A 22,050-nucleotide genomic window follows, 5' to 3' on the forward strand; every position below is an offset into this window, starting at 1 on the left:
TGCCTGCCTGCCGCTTGGCACTCCTAAACCAAAGGACAGGCTCCTGCCCGGTCTGCCTGGGGGAAGGGAAGACAGGCAGGCACTCCGGGTATCGGTGGCGCCCAGGGCATGGTGGAGGCTGGGCGCGCAGCGCCAACCCCCCCTCGTCCACACGCTGGGCACCGACACGGGTAAATATACTTCATTTGAAGAGAGGGGAAGCATTGCTTAGCAGTTAGAGCACCCCTTTGACCTGGCGCCCCCCAACCTCCCCTCAGGCTGGTACATGAGCTCCTTGGAGCAGCGAGCCAAGCCGCCTGCCGCCCCTGCCCGACTCCACTCCCCGACCCCAAGTGCCGTGGCCTCAGGTTGTTAGCTCCGCGCCTGGTACAGCATGGCCGAGACAGGTAAGCTTGGGGCAATGGAGTTCAGAAATCCAACAGGCCCAGAGCCCCCTACTTGGCCTTTTCCCCGGTGTGGTGGAGGAAATGCCCCCTGGCCCGATTCTCATAGTTCCGTATCAATATCACATAATATGTTTCTAAACTGCAGTACGCATCGTATCATAATTTTTATTGATTGATTTCTAGACTACCGACCCGCCTACTGAGGTTGGCGTAAAGAAATACCATCCTGATCATTCTTATAATGACATTTACTGGGGCCCTGCTTCCCATCCCCTTTTGGGGACTGATAAAAACGAGAGCGACTGAGACCAGATGGCAATCCGCAATCCACGCCGAGTCAGACTAGATGACCCCCAGACCCTCATCCTTCCCCTGCAGGACTCAACGGGAGCTTCACATTGAATCTGAGCCATGGCGAAGCTCCGCCTCGTCCTCTGGCGCCTGGCGCCCCCTGCTGGCCTCCACCAGAAGAGTCCCGTGTGCTTTCCAGGTGGGTCTTGGGCTCCTCGCTCTCGCTGGCTGGCGCTGCCTCCCTCTCCACAGGTGACCTTTTCCTCGGTGGTGAGCATGGTGCTGGACGATGTGCAGTTCAGGAACTGTGGCCGCCAAAGTAAGGCTTTCTTTTCCACCTCCCCCAAACCCAGCCAACCAGATAGACTGCCTCTGGGCTTGGAGGCTCCCCATTCACCGTCCCAACGTTTCCAGGTCCCCGGAGCTGCGCCCCAGACGAGCGCCCATGCCTACCAAGCAGCTGCGTGACCCCTGCCCCCATTGTGATGGCACCAAGGACTGTGGCGATGGCGGCGATGAACGGGGGTTCAGTGAGCAGCCGGGGGCATTCGAGGCCGGGGGGATGTGGGCACCACTGGAAGGGGGGGAGGTCAAAAGGCACCCCTGGGACCCCCCCCACCTGCCTTTCTCCCCCAGAGACCTTCCTCTCATGCTTCTTCGAGGAGGGTTGGTGCAGGTGGGCAGCAGATGCCAACCAGAACCTCTCCTGGGCGAGAAACAGCAGCTCCCAGGCGCCACCATCCCCAGCCCGCCCCACCCGCGACCAGACCACCAACACGCCGGAAGGTGGGTGCTGGTTGTTAATATGTAGAGGATACCAGCAAGGCTGAACCTTCCCGTAAAGAAAGTCTTACCAATTTGGGGCATGTGCAGAGTTCAGCACTGGGTGCTTTCTCACTCCAGCTGGTAGACATGACAGCTGACAGCCTTCAGTTCTCCACTGGGTAGACTGAACAGCTTTGTGGTCTACCTGAAGGGGATCAGTGTGGTGTAGTGGTTAAGAGCGGTAGTCACGTAATCTGGGTAACCGGGTTCGCGTCTCCGCTCCTCCACATGCAGCTGCTGGGTGACCTTGGGCCAGTCACACTTCTGTGAAGTCTCTCAGCCCCACTCACCTCACAGAGTGTTTGTTGTGGGGGAGGAAGGGAAAGGAGATTGTTAGCCGCTTTGAGACTCCTGAAGGGGAGTGAAAGGCGGGATATCAAATCCAAACTCTTCTTCTTCTTCTTCTTCATCAAAAACCCAGTCTACCCAGAGCCAAAGGCTGCCTGGTATACCCAGGTGAGGAGTGGGGCTACCACCCAGTCAACTGAGCAGAGGTCCCAAGGTGCCCCAGTCTACCAACTGTGGGCTGAGGGCCATCTCCCTGCTGTAGGGGCTGCCCAGTCTTCTGGGCATGGCAGTGAGCATGACAGGCAGAGATGGAGTTATTAATTTAATTTATATACCGTCCTATACCCACAGGTCTCAGAACAGTTCACTCGGAGTGGATCTCTTACCACTCTGGTTGTTTCTGAGGAGCCTCTGCCACTCCCGGTCTCCCCTCCCCCATCAGCCAAGTTCCTGAGACTGTAGGTTATGAAATTATTACTTTCTCCTTCAGCTCAGGGGAAGAAGAGAAGAAAACCCTGCTATGGTGTTCTGAACTGCAGACCCAACGGAGGTCTTGTGGGAGCGGTTGGGTGCAGGCGTACCACAGAAGGAAGTCAAACTCCAGAGTGATCAGTTCTAGTGCTTTATTAAAAGCTTTATTACAGCAAATCAGAATGCCAGGCCTCCCACTCTTTACAGTCGCAGGACAGACACCTCAGCAAGGAGTTGGCTTGTCTGCATCCAAGCAAACGATCATGCATCTTTGTACACAAAGCAGCATTCTTCACTTCGGCCAGGACTTCCCATCACTCCACTTGACCAGATGAGGGCATAGGTGGCAAATACCAAGTCTTACAGCTAGCTCCTCTTTCTGGACTCCATGCACCCGAAGCCCCCAGTTAAGGATAGCATCAAAAACAAGCCAATTAGCTTATAGGAGCTCATCACTACAACAACTACCTATTAATTGTGGGGTTATCTTGACTACCAAAATGGTGTTTGCAGAGCTTCCAGAACAGTTCACCTTTGGTTCAACACAACCCACCCCTTCAAGATAACCCTAACAATCTACACGCCCAATCTTCCGCAAGTTCCTCGGGGTCTAGAAGGAGTGGAGTTATGCGGTGAATCTGTTACTCAGCTTGCAACAAAAACCCACAACAGCAATGCAAAAATATGCAATGAAGCAATCTGATAGTTATAACAAAAATCACCAGTAAGTGGTGCCACCCCCTGCAAGTCCTTGGGAACCACCTCTGGTCCTCCACGATTCATGCTCCAATCAGGCTACCTTGGCACAATCTTGATATAAAGCATGCACAATCTTATTTAGCTAGACTTATCTGAAATATATGTTCTAACACACAAATCATTTTTATTTAACAGCTTGAAATATCACAAAAGCCTCCATGTCCGTGTTCTGGTTGTCTGCGTGCAGATCCAACATTATATGAGTCACCGGTTGCTGCCAAACAATAAGTCCATTCATGGCAGAAACTTCTGCTGCCCCGGTGAGAATTCATGACCGCCAAGCTCCAGATCCAGGTGAAGTACAGGAACATTCTGGCACAGGTATGGATACAGCCAGCAGAGGAAACCTAGGACCAATCCCAATATGCACTCCAGTGGCAGCCTATTAATGAACAAACAAATATTGGTTAGGTGCTCAGAGAATAACCTGCACCTAAATAAAGACAAAGGAGATGCTGTTGGACTTCCGGAGGAAGAGAGGGGAACCTGCCCCATTGTATATTGGGGGGGGGGGTGCTGTGTGGAGAGAGTCCCCTGCTTTAAATTCCTGGGAGTTTACCTTAGTGAGGACCTCACTTGGAAAATCTTCTACCCTCGGGCAGGAGATATAGAAGTATAATCAGTTGTGCCAACAGGCTAAAAAATTGCTTCTATCTGTGGGCTGTTAGGCTGCTGAATGGAAAATAACATAGCAAAATTGACTTGCGAGGTGGTGTGTTGTTTGATAAGCACACGGAGTGCAACAAGATTGAGTGTTTGGGGGAGGAGGCTTGTTTAATTTCATTGTACACAGGTTATATAATGACAATAAAGGTATTATTCTGGGCACATCATCGCCTTGTCAGAGCTGGGCTCAGAACTTCAGTGGTGTGCAGTTGATCTTCTCCCAGCCTGGTAGGAAAATTATTGCAGAGCATGGAGGATCAGATTTACTTCTCCTTGGTAGCCAGGGCCTATCACACACCCCATGCACTTGCACTCATTCCAGGGCTCACCCAGATCTTGGGGTGATTGTACCATAAGTGCCAATAGGCATCCAAAGCCCAAGTTCAGTGGGGACCACAGCAGGAGCTGTACCTATCAATCCTTCTCTCAAGACACAAATCTATCCCGACAGAACCTTCTGAGGCTCATGTAGACAATTGTGCAGCAGGCTACACTTTCCACACTCAAAGAACTGGAGGAGCACCCATCACCCATCATCCCCTTAGCTTTTCTACAGGGAATCCTTTTCCAGTCTTCCAGTTGTTAGACAGCTGTAATGCATCTTCCAGAATGGGAGCCCACCCCTTCAGGGTTTTGGATGACCCAGGCAGAATTTGGATTTGCTGTTCCAGTAATCCTGAATTTCAGGAGCTTTGACTAGATGATTCCTGGTCTCTTACAACTCTGCCATTCTATAATCCATTCATGCATTTTGTGGTTCCAATGCATGATACCCGCGCTGCTAGGAAAAACAGCAGCTCCTTTGAAGAGCTGAGTATCCAACCTCACAGCCCTCACGTAGTGGTGGAACATCTGGCACTATGTGGGCTTACCATCAATACCAGAAGTGCCTAATGGTCTCCCTGGAGAACGTCCCCAAAAGAAAGTGGTGGTCAATGCTAAAATGGCACTAAAGAGGTCAGGCAAATGGAAATAGCTTAGGATCCCATTCACCACTGAGAGAAGAATGGCAATCCAACCCCTTGAGAGGCAGCAAGGAATATTGCAAATCTTGAGGAAGGGTTCCCTGAAACCCCAACGCAGGGTGTTCAGACTACAGACTGTGGTCCTACCCTACTTTTACAACCAGCTGTTTTTAGAGTTGGAGGGGTGCAAATGCTTACCTGCATGGACCACTGCTCAAGGACAAGTAGAACCTGGCTTCGTCTCCTGGCATCCAGACTTGTGGCGTAGTTTCACATCAAGGTAAATGATGGAGGTCCCTGTTTGTGATGGCTGAGATGGAGCATAGGGAGCCTGCATAAAGAGCACCTTCAAAAATTGCCTTTAAGCAGGTCGGCGAGCAGTCCTTAGCTGGGAACTTCCTGGCAAAGGAACTGAAGGTAATGGAACATCACTTCAATAACAGAGGAAGCTTCCTGCATACAACAGGGGCCCTGAGTGAAAGATGGATTGATGAAGCAGGGGAGCACGTTGATGGTGGGGGTTAGAAAAAAAATAAAAAACACCAAACCAAGAGGCATGGTTGCACGTGTTTTCTGTCAGGAAGGGATTACTTTAATTCCATAAAACTCTGGATCAATGTGCTCCCAATATGAAAATGTCTAGCCAGAGGCAGAAGACTTGACAGACTCTGCAGAGGTGGATCCCATACATCTGAGACCCTGAACCAATGCAAGGGTGTTACAGTAGTCTATAGACACTGTGCAACAGAAACTGCAAGTTACATGTCACTTCAGTAAGAATGCCTGGAGTGATCATAAAAGAACTGTTGCCTTTAGGAATAATAGGAAAGAAATATCTCCAGGCTCCATCACCATGGGTTGTGATCAGAGGACTGTATGCTGTATGCTTACAGCATTGTCAAACAAACAGCCTCCATCCAAACAGATAGAAGAGAGCAGGAGTAAAAACTAGTGCTACAAAACACAACATAATACAAAATAAACTAGTCACCCACCCAAACAATTTTTTTTCAAAATAAAATATCCTAATGCCTTGTCCCGCCTCGGTCGGTGCCTAGCAGCTGACTTAGAACTGGTGCGGACCAGGGGAATCCGACTGTTTAATTAAAACAAAGCATCGCGAAGGCCCGTGGCGGGTGTTGACGTGATGTGATTTCTGCCCAGTGCTCTGAATGTCAAAGTGAAGAAATTCAATGAAGCGCGGGTAAACGGCGGGAGTAACTATGACTCTCTTGCGGACCGTCCTCTTGCCGTCGCTGTACCACGAGCTCTCAATGGGCTCGACCACGGTGGGTTTGCTCAATAGAGTAGACCGCTGTGTGAGGACGGCAGTGAGAAAGTGGCTAGGTCTCCCGGATAGTACGCCCGTGGCGTACTTCCACACTAAGGTCGGTGATGGAGGCCTAGGAATTCCGGCGATGCGCTGGATGATGCCACGCCTTCGTAGGGATCAGCTCCTACGACTGCCACTGTTAAGGACGGAGCAGTCTACATCTGGGACCTTTCTGAGGCGGGAGCTCTCTCTGGTAGAGGGGCGGCTACTGGAGAGGGGAAATTGCCTGTTTACAGCTAAGGCACAAGAACGCCGATGGGCCAGTCTCCTGTACCAATCGGTGGATGGTTGTGCTCTGAAGGAGTCTGGGAAAACCCGTAGCCAGCATGACTGGGTCTACGGCTGCACAAAGTTCCTGTCAGGCAGGGACTATCGCAACTCCATACGGATCCGCATTAACGCGCTTCCGACCAGGTCCCGCTTGGCCAGGGGGCGGAGAGCTGACCGGCTATGTCGTGGCGGGTGCCAAGTGCCCGAAACTCTGAACCACGTTCTCCAAGTCTGCTACAGGTCTCATGCGGCTAGGGTCCGCCGGCATGATGCTGTAGTGAAATATATCGCTAAAGGACTTCGGAGACAGGGGTATCATGTGGATTTAGAGCCTCACTTTCGAACATCAGAAGGTTTGAGGAAACCCGACATAGTAGCGAGTATTGGACGAACCGCATTGATAGTCGATGCCCAGGTGGTGGGCGAGCAGGCGGACCTGCGGAGGGCTCATGCCCAAAAAGTCCAGTATTACGTGGGGAACACCAGTCTCCTGGAGTTGGTAAAAGAGCGCTACCAAGTGGAAGACCTGAGCACCACATCTGCAACGCTCTCCTGCAGGGGTGTGTGGAGTGACCGCTCGGCGGAGGACCTGCTAGCCCTGGGTATTGTCCGGAAACAAGATCTTAGGGTCCTCTCGTCACGGGTGTTGATTGGTGGCCTGTACGCGCATACTATCTTTAACAGGACTACGGCCACCTTCAGTGCTGGTTTGTGAGCGCCCAGGAAATTGCCCAGGCCGGCACGGGTCTGCTAGAAAAGAAAGTCCGTACTTCTGCGGCTAAACAGAAGTAATGTCTGAGGGGCGTGGCGCCCCGATGATGATAAAAAATATAAAAAAATAGCCAAATGCCTCGTCATCTAATTAGTGACGCACATGAATGGATGAACGAGATTCCCACTGTCCCTCCCTACTACTACCTACCTACGGCGGGAGTAACTATGACTCTCTTAAAGAAAATGGCAGCTGATGATCTGTGATGTTATACTGATCGATCTTTGGCGGTCTTTTCCACGTGCCTATCCCTACCTCCTTGTGGTGAGAGTCAGACAACGTCTCTAGGCAGCAACGTCTTTAGGCGGCTAACAGGGAAGGCTTATCTGAACCTCTGGGTCCGTGCCAGAGAGGTTCAGCTCATCCTCACCCAGATCCCTAGCGGGTATGAATCCTTGCGGCAACGCAAAGAGAGGTGGCGGGTCATCTGACCGAACCACCCGGGTGAGGAGCAGCTCCCGTGCTGCTGGGCCTGGTGTAGTTCCTGCGGTGGAACACCCAGTTTTCGTATGCGAACACCCAGATTGCGAGAGAGCCTTTAACACCAAGACCGGACGCGGAGTTCATCACCGACGAGCCCACCCAGACTGGTATGACGCGCAACAAAATACACATCAGGTGAAGAGGAGATGGACCCCTGAGGAAACAGCACTGCTGGCCAGAGAGGAGGCCAGACTCCTCACCTTGGGGGCACGCCATATGAACCTAGCCCTGATGGAGAAGTTCCCAGAGAGAACAGCGGAGGCTATAAAAGCCCATAGGTGCCAGCAGGCCTACCGGGAACTGGTTGCGACGTATACCCAGGAACAACTGAAGGTGGCAGAGGGACTGGCCCCTCAACCTGAGGTGGAAGCTTCGAATACCCAGTGGCGTGACAGGCTAATACAACACCTGCAGCAGCTCCCAAGGATGCCGACCACCATGGAACACCTCGTGCGATTGGAAAGGCTGAGTCCCACCGTCGGTTCGAGGACTCTCACCGACATGTACGAAGAGCTGTCCCTGGTTGTGTGGGGTATGCAGGGTACGTGACCCTGGAGGGTGCAGAGAGGGGAACGAAGTAGCCAAGAACAACAGACGTCCAATAGGTGGAAGAGGCGAGAGCAGTATGCCAAGTTCCAACATCTATGGCATAAGAGTCCCACTAAATGTATTAAGTGGGCTCTTGATAAGAACAGGAACGTGCCAATAGAAAATGACGCGAGCCTCTTTCCGTACTGGGAAAAGCTAATGACCAGGGCTCTGGACTGCTCACCCGGCCCTGGCCCCAGGAGGGATGTCATAACATGACGGCTGCTGAGATTAAAAGAGCCTTACCATCGGCCTCAAAGGTGCCAGGACCTGACAGAATGACCGTGGAACAGGTGAAGAAGCTGCCTCGAGGTGCGCTGGAGCGGTGGTGGGCGAGCAGGCAGACCTGCGGAGGGCTCATGCCCAGAAAGTCCAATATTACACGGGGAACACCAGTCTCCTGGAGTTGCTAAAAGAGCTTTACCAAGTGGACGATGTGAGCACCACATCTGCAATGCTCTCCTGCAGATGGGGGGGAAGAGCGATCGCTCCGCAGAGGACCTGTTAGCCTGGGGTATAACGATGGCCACAATGTTAGTAGCAAGAAATTGGAAAAACACAATAATACCAAATACGGAAGATTGGCAAATCCTAATAGTAGAATATCTGCAGCTAGCAAAAGTGACAGGAAGCATAAGAGGCCAAGCAAAACAAAAAGTCTATAAGGATTGGGGAATCTTTAAAGAAAATTTAGAAAACTATGGAATAAAAGGAAACATCTTGGCAGAATTACACTGATCCCTGTATTGTGTAAATACAAGTTCGTAGGGAGGTAAAAAGAAATTATATAAGAAATATGTAACTGTGCGGTATAAAGTAATGGATAGATAAAGTACAGTGAGATTAATTGGAAGCCAGTTTTAAATTTCTTCTGTAAAAGTTTTATAATTGTGTTCAGTATCAGAAGTAAATATGATGATAATTATATTAATCTTCTTGTATCTTATAGTGTGGTGGTTGGTTTGATTTTTCTGTTATTTGTTTGTTTGATTGTGTTTGTTTACTTGTATGTATGTCTGTTTTCTCATAAATGTATTTATTTTAAATTAATAAAGATATATTCAAAATAAAAAAATAATAAAACTACGCTTCTGTTAATGCTGGTTTGTGAGCACCCAGGAAATTGCCCAGGCTTGCACGGGACTGCTAGTAAAAAATATTCCGTACTTCTGCAGATAAATAGAAGTAATGTCTGAGGGGCGTGGTGCCCCGATGATGATTAAAAAAAAAAAAAGGAAGCTGATGATCTGTGGTGTTATATGATCGATCTTTGGCAGTCTTTTACACGTGCCTATCCCTGCCTCCTCGTGGTGAGAGTTGGGCAACTCTTCTGGCGGCTAACAGGGAAGGCTTATCTGAGACTCTGGGTCCTTACCAGAGAGGTTCAGTTCATCCTCACCCAGATTCGGGAAACCAAAATGAATCGTTGTGGAAACACAAAGAGAGGTGGTGGGACCTCTGACTGTACCACCCAGGTGAGGAGCAGCTCCCGTGCTGCTGGGCCTGGTGTAGTTCCTGCGGTGGAAATCCCAGTTTTTGTGTGCGTATGCCCGGATTACGAGAGAGCCTTTAATACCAAGACCGGACGCGGTGTTCATCACCGACGAGCCCACCCAGACTGGTAAGATGCACAACAAAATGCACATCAGGTGAAAAGGAGATGGAGCCCTGAGGAAACAGCACTGCTGGCTAGAGAGGAGGCTAGGCTCCTAACCTCGGGGGCATGCCATATGAACCTAGCCCTGATGGAAAAAATCCCAGAAAGAACAGCAGAGGCTATAAAAGCCCATAGGCGCCACACACTACAAAACACAGACCTTCTAGACCTGGAAGGACATTACAACCGTTATGGCTGGCATGCCTACTTAGGTTATGATAAAGTTAAGATCCAGAAAAAAATAATAATTGTATTATAAGGAAACCTCTCTATATGGTTTGGGAAAATACAAAGATTTGTTTGAACCCTTGAAGCACTAGCAGTGAAGAAGAAAAGTTATGAAAGAAAGAGGAAGGAAAAAACTTTGAAGAAATTAGAGAACATCTGTCAGGTTGATTACAATATCACCAACTTTACGAGATATTTAAACTAGACAAAAGAAATGGTTTTGCGATGGAACCCTCTACATTGGAAAAAGAACTGATCAACTCTAAAGTGAAAATCCTCTCCAATCTGTAATCCTCTAAAATCTGTAATGGTCAAGTGGGCTCAAGATTTTGGCTATAGTATCCCAATGAAAGCCTGGGAAAATCTCTGAAGTTCACCGCATGCTACACCTTGAAACAAAATTTTATGTAGATGCAATTCCGCTGGTACTTAACACCACTAAAATTATCCAAAATGTCTAAGAACATTTCAAGTAAATGCTGGAGATGTGGGGAAGCGGAAGGCTCAATGTTACATATGTGGTGGACCTGTAAGAAAATACAGGAATTTTGCAATGTAATTTATAATGAGCTCCAAAGAATTATGATGGCATCCTTCATTTTAAAAAATGGAGGCTTTCCTCCTGGGGATATTAGGCCCAGACATACCTGTGGGCGAACAGGTGGACCTGTGGAGGGCTCATGCTCAGAAAGTCCACTACTACGCCGGCAACAGTAGTCTCCTGGAGTTGGTTAAAGAGCGCTACCAAGTGATAAAAAAGAGAGAGGAGGCTTCACGCTCCCTGATCTAGAGTTATGTCGTGCAGCTGCAGCACTACTATGGATTAAAGATTGGATAACATTAAGGGATTTTGATGTATTAGGTTTGGAAGGATATGATAATCGGTATGGGTGGCATGCCTATTTAATATATGAGAAGGTAAAGGTCCGCAGGGGCTTCCTGAATCATTTAATAAGGAAACCATTATATAAGATCCGGTCAAAATATAAAGAAATACTGGAACCCAAGAACCCCCTGTGGACCTCACTTACAGAAGCACAGGCAGTTAAGAAAAGGAATATGGAAGGGGGAATGGGCCACATACTGATTATTATTATTAGAAGAACAACAGGATGAACCTATACTGAAAAAAAATATGAAGAAATTAAAAGGCATTTAACAGACTGGCTGCAATATTTTCAAATACATGAAAGATTAACCATTGATAAAAAAGCAGGACTTGCAAAAGAAACATCAAAATTTGAAAAATAATTGATACAAAGTAAAGGAAAATATATCTCATAAAAAATAAGAGTGCTACCAAGTGGAAGACCTGAGAACCACATCTGCAACGCTCTCCTGCAGAGGGGTGTGGAGTGATCCCTTGGCAGAGGAGCAGAGTATTGTCTGGAAGCAAGACCTTAAGGTTCTCTCATCATGAGTGGTGATTGGAGGCATTTATGCTCATTCCATCTTTAACAAAACAACAGCCTCCCTCGGTGCTGGGATGCGAGCACCCAGGAAAATGCCCAGGTATAGCACGGGACTGCTAGAAAATAATCCATACATCTACGGATAAACAGACGAGATTCCCACTGTCCCGGCAATGTCTGCACTGCTGGCTAAAGAGGAAACAGCACTGCTGGCTAAAGAGGAGGCGCGACTCCTCACATCGGGGGCACGCCATATGAACCTAGCCCTGATGGAGAAATTCCCAGAGAGAACAGCTGAGGCGATAAAAGCCCATAGGCCCCAGCAGGCCTACTGGGAATTGGTTGCGACGTACACCCAGGAACAGCTAGAGGTGGTAGACAGACCAGCCCCTCAACCTGTGGTGGAAGCTTCGAATACCCAGTGGCGTGACAGGCTAATACAACACCTGCAGCAGCTCCCCAGAATGCCAACCACCACGGAACACCTTGTGCGATTGGAAAGGCTGAGTCCCACCGTCGGGTCGAGGATGCTCACCGACGTTTATGAAGAGCTGTCCCTGGCTGTGTGGGGCATGCAGGGTACGTGACCCTGGAGGGCGCAGAGAGGGGAACGAAGTAGCCAAGAACAACAGACGTCCAATAGGTGGAAGAGGCGAGAGCAATATGCCAAATTCCAACATCTATGGCATAAGAGTTCCACTAAATGTTTTAAGTGGGCTCTTGATAAGAACAGGGACGTGCCAATAGAAAATGACGCGAGCCTCTTTCCGTACTGGGAAAAGCTAATGACCAGGGCTCCGGACTGCTCACCTGGCCCTGGCCCCAGGAGAGATGTTATAACATCCTAATGGGAACCCATGACGGCTGCTGAGATTAAGAGAGCCATATCATCGGTCTCAACGGCGCCAGGACCTGACAGAATGACCGTGGAACAGGTGAAGAAGCTGCCTCTAGGTGCGCTAGAGTGGCTCTTCAACCTAATAATGGTATGTGGGAAATGCCCCCAGTCGTTGCTGGGGGCTCGAACAACACTGATTCCCAAAAAAGATCATGCCCAAGATCCGGGAGACTTCCACCCCATAACTGTCTCCCCAGTACTGACCAGAGTCTTCCATAAGGTCCTGGCTGTGTGGTTGACTCGGGAAGCCGACCTAGACCCTAGACAATGGGCCTTCCAGCAGTTCGATGCGTGTTCCAAAAACATCTTCCTCCTGGATATGGTACTCCGGAACCACAAGCAGCAGTCGAAACCGTTGTACTTGGCATCCCTGGACGTGGCGAAAGCGTTCGACTCTGTGACCCATAGTACCATCAAGGAAACCCTTCAGATGGGGATCCCTGACCCAATGACACACTATATAAGTGATGTCTATGACCTGAGTACCACCGTACCTTTGTGCGGTGGCGCGACCTCCCAGGAATTTCACCCCAGGTGTGGGGTGAAGCAGGGTGACCCCATGTCACCCTGCATATTTAATATGATCATGGACCGTCTCCTTTGGAAGATACCGAAGGAGGTAGGGGCCGACCTGGGAGAAGGTGTGACAGTGAACGGCGTAGCCTTTGCAGACGACCTGGTGTTTGTGGCGTCTACACCAGTAGGGCTACAAACTACCATCGACATAGTGGGTAGACATCTAGCACTATGTGGCCTCACTGTAAACTCTGGGAAGAGCTTGACAGTATCCTTGGAAGTCATCCCCAAGGAGAAGAAAATGGTGGTGAACCTGCGGCAGGTATTCACCTGTAACAGCAAACCGTTGCAAGCTCTCAAGCGATCGGACCAGTGGCACTACCTGGGTGTGCCCTTCAAGCCAGAAGGATGCATGACAATTCAGCCTCTGGACCATCTAAAGGAGCTTCTGGACACCATCGGCAAAGGTCCCTTGAAGCTTCAGCAATGGATGTTTGGCTTTCGTGCCGTCGCTATACCATCAGCTCTCTATGGGCTCAACCACAGTGGGACTGCTCAACAGAGTGGACCGCTGTGTGAGGACGGCAGTGAGAAAGTGGCTAGGTCTCCCGGATTGTACGCCTGTCATGTACTTCCACACTAAGGTCAGTGACGGAGGCCTAGGAATTCCGGCTATGCGCTGGATGATGCCACGACTTCGTAGGGATCAGCTCCTACGACTGCTACTGGTAAGGACGGAGCAGTCTACATCTGGGACCTTTCTGAGGCGGGAGCTCTCTCTGGTAGAGGGGCGGCTACTAGAGAGGGGAAACTGCCTGTTCCCAGCTCAGGCACAAAAACGCCGATGGGCCAGTCTCCTGTACCAATCGGTGGATGGTTGTGCATTGAAGGAGTCTGGGAAAACCCGTAGCCAGCACAACTGGGTCTGTGGCTGCACTAAGTTCCTGTCGGGCAAGGACTATCGTAATTCCATTCAGATGCACATCAATGTGCTTCCGACCAGGTCCCGCTTGGCCAGGGGACAGAGCTGACCGGCTAGATCGCGGCGGGTGCCAGATGCCCTAAACTCTGAACCACGTTCTCCAAGTCTGCTACAGGTCTCATACAGCGGCCTGTCTCTCCTGGATCAAGGAATGGTGTACACTACAAAACACAGACCTTCTAGACCTGGAAGGACATTACAACCGTTATGGCTGGCATGCCTACTTAAGGTTATGATAAAGTTAAGATCCAAAAAAAAATAAAAAATCATATTATAAGGAAACCTCTCTATATGATTTGGGAAAATACAAAGATTTGCTTGAACCTAAAACTCTGTGGTGGATATCTCCCCTTGAAGCACGAGCAGTGAAGAAGAAAAAATATGGAAGGAAGAGGAATGAAAAGGCTCTGAAGAAATGAGAGAACATCTGTCAGGTTGGTTACAATATCACCAACTTTACGAGGTATTTAAACTAGAGAAATGGTTTTGCGATGGAACCCTCTACATTGGAAAAAGAACTGATCAACTCTAAAGTGAAAATCCTCTCCAATCTGTAATCCTCTAAAATCTGTAATGGTCAAGTGGGCTCAAGATTTTGGCTCTAGTATCCCAATGAAAGCCTGGGAAAATCTATGAAGTTCACCGCATGCTACACCTTGAAAGAAAATTTTATGTAGATGCAATTCCACTGGTACTTAACACCACTAAAATTATCCAAAATGTCTAAGAACATTTCAAGTAAATTCTGGAGATGTGGGGAAGTGGAAGGCTCAATGTTACATATGTGGTGGACCTGTAAGAAAATACAGGAATTTTGCAATGTAATTTATAATGAGCTCAAAAGAATTATGATGGTATCCTTCATTTTAAAAAATGGAGGCTTTCCTCCTGGGGATATTAGGCCCAGACATACCTGTGGACGAACAGGTGGACCTGCGGAGGGCTCATGCTCAGAAAGTCCACTACTACGCCGGCAACACTAGTCTCCTGGAGTTGGTTAAAGAGCGCTACCAAGTGATAAAAAAGAGAGAGGAGGCTTCACGCTCCCTGATCTAGAGTTATGTCATGCAGCTGCAGCACTACTATGGATTAAAGATTGGATAACATTAAGGGATTTTGATGTATTAGGTTTGGAAGGATATGATCATCAGTATGGGTGGCATGCCTATTTAATATATGAGAAGGTAAAGGTCCACAGGGGCTTCCTGAATCATTTAATAAGGAAATAATTATATAAGATCTGGTCAAAACATAAAGGAATACTAGAACCCAAGAACCCCCTGTGGACCTCACCTACAGAAGCACAGGCAGTTAAGAAAAAGAATATGGAAGGGGAATGGGTCATATACCAATTATTATTAGAAGGACAACAGGATGAACATATACTGAAAAAAATATGAAGAAATTAAAGGGCATTTAACAGACTGGCTGCAATATTTTCAATTACATCAAAGATTAACCATTGATAAAAAGTAGGGCTTGCAAAAGAAACATCAGAATTTGAAAAAGAACTGATACAAAGTAAAGGAAAATATATCTCACGGGTATACGACCTCCTATTGGAATGGGAGGTAAAGGAAGAACAAGTGAAAGCCATAATGGTGAGATGGACACAAGATTTGGGTTATAATATTTATGGAACAATGGGAAAAATTACGGTGGGAAGACATAAAATTCACGGCCTGCTACAGTCTCATGAAAAACACAATTAAGATGAGGTATAGATAGCATCAAACTCCAGAAAAACTTGCTAAAATGTGTAAGAACAGATCACCTTTATGTTGGAGGTGTAATAAAGAAATTGGGTCTTATTTGCATATGTGGTGGAAAGGTACAGATATTTGTGGTTTTTGGAATAATATATATGAAGAAATTTAAGAATTATTTAAATTAACATTAAATTAACATTCAAAAAGAGGCCAGAAATATTTTTATTAAGCATTTTGCCAAAAGAAATAGGGAAATAAAAAAAGAACATTGTTCATGTACGGAATAATGATGGTCAGAATTTTAGTAGGAAGAAACTGGAAAAACACAATACCCAATACGGAAGATTGGCAAATCTTAATGGTAGAATATCTGCAGGTAGCGAAAGCGACAGGAAGAGTAAGAGGCCAACCAAAGCAAAAAGTCTATAAGGATTGTGGAATCTTTAAAGAATATTAAGAAAACTATGGAATAAAAGGAAACATCTTGGCTGAATTAGACTGATCCCTGCATTGTATAAATATAAGTTCATAGGGAGGTAAAAAGAAATTATATAAGAAATATGTAACTGTGCAGTATAAAGTAATGGATAGATAAAGTACAGTGAGATTAACTGGAAGCCAGCTTTAAATTTCTTCTCTGTAAGTTTTATAATTGTGTTCAGTATCAGGAGTATATAAGTTGATAATTATATTAATCTTCTTGTATCTTATAGTGTGTAGTTTGATTTTTCTGTTATTTGTTTGTTTGATTGTGTTTGTTTACTTGTATGTACACCTGTTTTTTCATAAATGTATTTATTTAAAATTAATAAAGATATATTTAAAATAAAAAAATAAGTGTGCTACTAAGTGGAAGACCTGAGAACCACATCTGCAACGCTCTCCTGCGGAGGGGTGTGGAGTGATCCCTTGGCAGAGGAGCAGAGTATTGTCTGGAAGCAAGACCTTAAGGTTCTCTCATCATGAGTGGTGATTGGAGGCATTTATGCTCATTCCATCTTTAACAAAACAACAGCCTCCCTCGGTGCTGGGATGTGAGCGCCCAGAAAATTCCCCAGGTATAGCATGGGACTGCTAGAAAATAATCCATATCTCTGTGGATAAAGAGATGCAACATCTGAGGGGCGTGGTGCCCCTATGATGACAAAAAAGAGCCAAATTCCTCATCTAGTGACGCGCATGAATGGATGAACGAGATTCCCACTGTCCCCACCTATCTAGTGAAACCACAGTCAAGGGAACGGGCTTGGCGGAATCAGCAGGGAAAGACATGAGGTGTGGAATAAGTGGGAGGTCCGTCTGTTTTTCACTTCCCCGGTTAGGTGGGAGGGGGGGTGCTGCCTAGTGGCCCACTTTTGGTAAACTACGAGGGGAAGCACAATCAGAAGGAAACCGGGCACTCCCCTCTTGGTATTATAAATACTTGTTGCACATAGTCAGTGAGCAGGTGGGCTTAGACAGCGATCTATTTCCCTGTGAGCAAAGGGTCTGGGGTGCCCTCTCTGTAGACAATTTGCAAACCCTTGGAATTATAACTAAAATGGGTATCAAGGTCATATCACCCCTAGTTGTGATTGGAGGCATTTAATCTTTGACACCTCCCTTTCTATGGAGGCGCAGGTTTCAGCTACAACGCAGCCAAGTAGGGCCATGTTGCCCCACCCACCCGCCCGCCCGCGCAGCCGGGAGCCCGGCCAGTGGACGCAGCACTTGATGGGAACGACCAGAGCCGTAGCTAGGTAATCTTGCGCCCCTGGCAGAACCGTCCAGATTGCGCCCCCTAGCCACGGATAAGTTGGCTCCTCTTTCCGCCTCTCGCGAGGAGGACGAGGTCCCTAGGCTACCAGGTGGTGGAGAGCCACACACACAGTGGCGGAGGAAGTGGGGTGCGGTGGGGTTTTCCCGTCCTGGGTGTCATGGGGGGTGACATCGCTAGCTGCGGGCGGTGCCCGCCCTCCTCTCCCCGCGCACGGCTAGCCCTCCCCCCGCACAGCCCCGCCCCCGCGTGCACAGCAAGTGCACCTAGCTCCGCCTCTGCGCACACATCCCCTCGCCGCCAACTTTGCCCTGGACGGAACCGTTCGCCCTCCTCCTAAAGCGGGAGGCGGACCTCCTTCGACTTCGGGAGGAACAATCTGCACATGCCCAGAGGCACTCTGATAATTGTGATTTCAAAAAGTATATCTTTGCACTCTGGGGCTCCCGCATAGCGCTGTGGGAGAGGCTGTTGCCCCAGCTGCAAGCGGGGCGCGGGTAGTATTATAGGCTACCCCTCCGTATCCTTCCAGCAGGGTCTGAAGCGTGCTTGGAAGGCGGTCGGGTGCTGCCCCGCCTCCCCTGCCGACGCCCTTTCCCCGGATCCGGTAGCTCCACCCCGAGAGGACACACCCACCTTCCTTCCTTCCCTCCCTCCCGCTCTCTCACGCGCGCCCTCCTGCCCATTCATTCCTTCGCCGTCTACGCAAGCAGCAAGAAGAGGCGCCCGCCGCGCGCGCAAGTTCTCCCGCTCGAGGGCGCACGGAGCAGATTTTGCGGGGGGGCCTCGCCTGCGCCCCTGGCGGGGGCCTTCCTCACCACCCCTACCTATGGCCCTGGCACGACCCAGGCACCCCAAGCCGGGCCCCCCTCAAAAACAAGGCCAGCACCCAACATGCTACACCCCCTGGGTGTGTGCTTTCTTACGTTCAGATCTCTGACCCCCTGCTGCTTTTGGTGGGATGGGCGAGAGAAGAGAGAAATTAGACATTGAGGACTCAAACAAGACAGATGTAAATGTGGCAAAGGAAGTGAAACAATTCCTTATATTCCTGGGAAAGGACTTGCAGGATGTAACAACTTTTAAAGTCTTTAAACACACCATACACACACACACACACAAACCCTTTAAAAATAATTACTATTTTCCCAGTCACCCTAGATACGTAACAGAACCTTAAGAAAAAAGGTAAGTTAGGCAAAAGGCAGCCAGGTATTTTAAAGCGATCGTTCCAAGCCCACAAAACCTTTGCAACCAGACAAACGTGTATACACCCCCAAATGGGAGAGGACACACAATCATGACATTATACACAGGTGCGCACACCATGCAACAGTTAAAACAGGAAGGCGAGGAGGAGAGTAAGCGTTTTCCCTGCGCAGTGCAGCTCCCCGCCAAGCACTGTCCTATCAGGCTGCATTGGGATTGCAATCGCAGGACACTTTCTACTTGGCAAGAAACATTTCTTCGCCTTACATGGAACCCAAGATGACTACAAATGTATTATTTCCTGAAATGAGTAACGAAACAAAATTGAAAGGAACCTCGTTGAAGGAAACTTCCTTGGGAGTAAATTTACCCATCAAAACTCAAAGGATTTCATAACTCAAAGAGGGGTGGCAAAAAGGATCAAAGAGGCTTTTAAAAAGCTATGTTAAAAGGAAACCTAAGAGTCTTGGCCTGGGCATAGCCAAGAAGGGGAGGCAGGGGGGCAGCTGCCCCCGCCCACATCAAGTAAAACAATAATAATACTTAACTGACCAATCAGGTTGGTTCTGCCTCCCCCAAGACCTGGCTACGCCCATGGTCTTCACTGATCTTAGGAAATGCAGCCCTTTAACAATCCTTTAACCAAATACCGGTAAATCCTACCTCAGATAGCCTCTGCACATGGAAGCTCTACTGTTGACAAGCAATTTACTTTTACTGGAAGGGGCACTAATTTTCCCTTTGGTCATACAACGTCTTAGTAATAATAGATCATTTGAGGTATCAAGATGTTACCTTTAAAGCCAAATTAAACTCAGGGAAACTTCAAACTCCCAAACTTATGGCAAAAGTTTTTCTTAACATTTCTAAACCTTAAGAGTGCAAATCCTGAGTTAACCGAAGCCTCTGAAAACTCCTCCTACTATTAACAAGCACAGTGCTATACTGCCTATTTTTATGCCATTTAATGCGTGCAAATGTGCGTGGAGTGTGCATGTACCAAACTAAGAGCCAAGGTTCCCACGTGCGAGCACTCTGGGTTTAGTCAGTCAACCAGCTGCAAATCCACCTTGTCCAGCCCACATTTGTATTTATAGCCCACCTCTTCTCCAAGGAGCTAAAGGTGGTGTAAGGTGAAAGAAAAGCGGTTTCGTTTTTTTAACTAAAGAAGCAATCCCGAACCTGATTGTTAAATCCTTTCTCTTTTTCTCCCTCCAAAAGGGGTGCTGTCACAATTAGCATTTGGTGCAGGCAGGGGCAAAATGTGAAACTCCCAGAAGTTCCAACTCCTCCCGCCCCCCCCCCCAGCACCTGCCCTGGATCTGGATGCTCTTGGCAGAACTTGTCCCCTCTTCTCCCTTGTTTCCTCTCAGTATGCGACAGTCCCTCCGCACACCTCGCTCCAGCCATTTCTCCGACGCCTTCGCCCAGCACACATTGCACGCCTCCTTGGTCTTCATCACACTCCTCACAGCTACCTGTCCTTAAGTAGGGAAGGCTATTAGGGCAGGTTCCAATCTGAATCAGTTACAGGTGCAGGAATGACGTGCTCTGTACTTCTAGCCCTATCCTTGCCTGGCTAGGCACAGCTGTGAGCGTTTCCTCGGGCATTCCCCACCTGTGTTTAATTCCCTCCAGGCTGCTGATCAAAGTGCACACAGCTGCTGGCAGGGAAATTAGGCTTTCTTCCATGGGTCAAAGACTCAATTCGGCACCGCCCCCTCCCCGCCCCATGTGAGCTCACAAGCACTCACACACACAAGACGCTCCACACGTTTCTTCTTAAAGGTCATAAAAATAGGCATATTATTTGAATACAAGGTTTTGTTTATATCTAATATTTCACTGATTCCCAACATAACTTACACAACAAAAAATGCAACATAACATATAACTGCAAGGGGGGAGGAAAACATTTTTACAGTATTAGGAGATGTAATGTATATTAATTCATAACATTATTATTTTTTTGCTGCAGGTTAGCTGTGAGATAAATCAATTACAGTTATATATTAAAGGCCAGAGTCAGGCTCACGGAGGACCGGGCAGTGCAGAGAGAAATAAAACTACAAAAGTACAGTATACATGATGTCCCAGACATGACAACCACACCATAAAGCTTCACGCCAACCAGATATTCCTGTTCACTTCAGGCACTAAAGCGCTTAAATTATTATTAACCGTTCCTCATTGCTCTATTTAGGTATTTACCAAAGGGATCCTGCAAATGGAGATATTACTAGAGCCTGACATACTTGTATGTTTGGTGGTATTTTATGCATTGTGACTTGCTATCATTTTTATTGATTATAGCTTAGTAATTCTTTACCATAATTGTTAAGTGTAAACTGTTCGATTATTATGCACATATATTTAATTTTACTATTTTTTTTAAAAAAATTAATTTTTTATTGATTTTCAACCAGAATACATTTATGTACATTTATTATACAAATAGATCTCATATAAAACCTTTAGCTCTGCCGAGCTTCAGACTTCCTTCCCCCCCTTCGATAAGTATCTTATAATTTCATTACATCTCGTATTTTATTCGCTTATCTAATTAACCATATGCTGTTGAAGTTAATCAAACCCTGCCAGGGTCTTTAAAGATTTACAATTATCTCTTATATACACCAAAGATTTTGAGGAGCTTGGCGAGTGGCCTCTTTGACTCTGTCGGAGCCCCTTCACCTCCTCCTTCCTCTTGGTGGTGGAGAGAAGAAGAAAGCAGCGATATACTCTCCCCAATTACAGACTTCTATAGGACTGATTTGGAGTGAAAATAAGAGAGAAGGAAAGTAAGAAAGAAGACAGAATATAAGCCCCTTTCTGGTCAAAGTGCTGGGGGCTGTGTTTCACCTCTTCTCCTGGCGATTACAACGTGCAGTTTGCAGGCTGCCTTATGACAGCGCTTTGGGGGACTCTTTAAGGACTGTGGCGAGTGGACTCTGTGACTCTGTCGGAGCCCCTTCACCTCCTCCTTCCTATTTAATTTTACTATTCTAATGGATTATTGAGTATTCAGTATTACTGAATATTGCTTTACTTGGTATGTTGTTTATTTTAAAGTTATGTTTTTATTCTGACTTTTTTTGCTATTGGATCACATTGTTATTAGGGGTGTGATATTTGTCAGGGAAGGGCCCATACTTAGCATGCGGAAGGTCCCAGGTTGTGTCTGGCAGCATCTCCAGGTACAGCTGGGAACATGCCTGGTCTGGAATCCTGGGGGGTTGCTGCCAGCCAGTGTAGACAATACAGCTTCCTAGGCAACGTCAGAGACATCACCTTGCCAACAAAGGTCCGTATACTTCAAGCTATGGTTTTCCCAGTAGTGATGTATGGAATTGAGAGCTGGACCATAAAGAAGGCTGATCGCTGAAGAATGGATGCTTTTGAATTCTGGTGCTGGAGGAGAGTCTTGGGAGTCCCATGGACTGCAAGAAGATCAAACCTCTCCATTCTGAAGGAAATCAGCCCTGAGTGCTCACTGGAAGGACAGATCCTGAAGCTGAGGCTCCGTCGAAATTAAGATATGGGGGGCAGGCACAAAAATTCAGCTTTCCAAAGATATTAAAGGAGC

The 22,050-nt window shown here is 47.7% G+C and overlaps 2 long non-coding RNA genes across 3 annotated transcripts; one reads left to right on the forward strand and one right to left on the reverse strand.

Annotated features, from left to right (window-relative positions):
* Nucleotides 1-185: 185 nt before the first annotated feature.
* Nucleotides 186-3,278, forward strand: LOC310693181. The gene is made up of 4 exons (XR_014519038.1): nt 186-386; nt 570-876; nt 930-996; nt 3,156-3,278. It is a non-coding gene; the product is annotated as an uncharacterized lncRNA (long non-coding RNA).
* Nucleotides 3,265-20,846, reverse strand: LOC310693180. 2 transcript variants are annotated; one of them, XR_014519036.1, is made up of 3 exons: nt 19,861-20,846; nt 4,850-5,122; nt 3,265-3,402 (listed from the first exon to the last, which is right to left on the reverse strand). It is a non-coding gene; the product is annotated as an uncharacterized lncRNA (long non-coding RNA). The 2 variants fall into 2 exon arrangements; XR_014519037.1 differs by lacking the exon at nt 19,861-20,846 and adding an exon at nt 8,344-9,331 and having other exon boundaries at nt 4,850-4,982.
* Nucleotides 20,847-22,050: the final 1,204 nt, after the last annotated feature.

This window comes from Podarcis liolepis (assembly GCF_965112155.1).
Source record: "Podarcis liolepis genome assembly, chromosome: 14".
Classification (NCBI taxonomy): Eukaryota; Metazoa; Chordata; class Lepidosauria; order Squamata; family Lacertidae; genus Podarcis; species Podarcis liolepis.